Source organism: Limulus polyphemus, unplaced genomic scaffold (genome assembly GCF_000517525.1).
Source record: "Limulus polyphemus unplaced genomic scaffold, Limulus_polyphemus-2.1.2 Scaffold488, whole genome shotgun sequence".
Classification (NCBI taxonomy): domain Eukaryota; kingdom Metazoa; phylum Arthropoda; class Merostomata; order Xiphosura; family Limulidae; genus Limulus; species Limulus polyphemus.
In genome coordinates, this window is record NW_013666098.1 from 265977 (window position 1) to 267763 (window position 1787).

The following is a 1787-nucleotide window of genomic DNA, read 5'->3' on the forward strand; positions in this document are numbered from 1 at the left end:
GAAAAATACGGTACTTTGTTGTATTGCTACATATGTATATATTTCTTGAAATATCTTGATTTATACGAAAACTGTAATTACATGAAATTAAAAAGAGTCAGATGTCATAATCTTCATCATTTGCTACAATCGCTGTAATATAAAATTATTTCATGTATGTGAAGTGGTTAGTCTCACTCATTTAAAAACGTAATTTCTTGACCGTGGACAATAAATTATATAAGACGTAATTATTTTATAGAACAGTAGTCTAATTTTAAAATATTTTTGAAATAAAATTTTGAAGGACAAGCTTTTAAACAAGTCATTAAATATAATCATTTGATGTCAAATTGTTGTTTCTCTATACTTTTAAAATATTATTACAACTATTATAAAAGCTACGGTTTAAACCCGAAATGTGGCGAAAATTTCAAAAACAAATAGGCCTAAAACGTTATTATAAATAGAAGAAAAAAATTAAACTTGTAACTAAAAGTAGAATTACTATAAGAAGTATGTAAAAAAAATGCAATAAAATTTAGACTGCTTCATTTAGTTATATGGATCACAATGCCAACCAAAATAGGGATTGCAAATCGTTTTAAAACTATCCAACTAGTATCATTTTACTTTTTGTGTACTTTTTATTGCAGTATTTATTTTATTTTACATACTTCTTATAGCAATTCTACGAATAACCAATGATCCTTAATTTCCGTTATAATTTTATTTTTCTGATTTATTTGTTCAATTTCTATTTGTCTTTGGAATCGACACAACATCTATAAATTTTCAGTATAGCCATATCCCTGATAGCTATAATTTTTACAAGAATTAAAACCACAATCACAAGCTTATCAAATTTAATCCCTATTTTGGCAGCTTCATACATTTATCTGTAGGCCAAAGTAGGGATTAAATTTTATAAACTTGTTACTGTGGTGCTAATTCTTGTTTCATTACTTTTTGTAACAGGATCCCTACTTTGTTGTAAAATTCATAATTTTTTAACACTCTTGTTTGATTCCTTTTTATGTTATACCTGTATATATATTTTACCTTTAGAAACTGTCACATGTCTATCCGTCGATATGTATTGCCATCTGTTGGGTTAAAAATATATTTAAGTACGTGCATGATATGTTTACCATTTATAAAAAATATGTATATATTTATCGGAATATCAAAAGTCGATACCTACAGACTAGTCAAGTAAGCTGGAGAACTCTTGTAGCGATAGTCGAGAATCTAGGGTTTAGCCCCGCTGATGTGATTAGGTAGGTAGTGCGGACTTATACCGCTAGAAACTAGGTTTCGATACTTGTGGTGGGCAGAGCACAGATAGCCCTTTGTGTAGCTTTGTGCTTAACTACAAAACAATCAATCAAGTAGATGGTAGACGAAAACGTTGCTGTTTTAGAATTTTTTGAATTGGTATACTTGAAAAGTTAGCGACATTTTTAGCGTATTATTAGTATTGTTGCGTCAGCGAGTCACATGACTACTGTGGCGCCCTCTAGTTTCTAGAACTATCTTGTTCTTTCATGAATGCTCTAGATAGGGTAGTCTGGTATATATAAGAGGGGGAAAACGTGACGCGGAAAAAGATTAATGTAATGTGTAGGTAGATAGTGAGTAATTGATCTGCTGTCAGAAGTATTATTGACGTTCGTTTGTTTAGCGCGATTGTTGAAGTTGAGTGTATTGGTAAAGTTGTATTCGGAAAAATAAACCAGTTTTATTAAGTAAAGAACTTGTGTCGCTAAAGTTTTGTCGGAACGAAGTTACGAAAAGTTAATTAACAA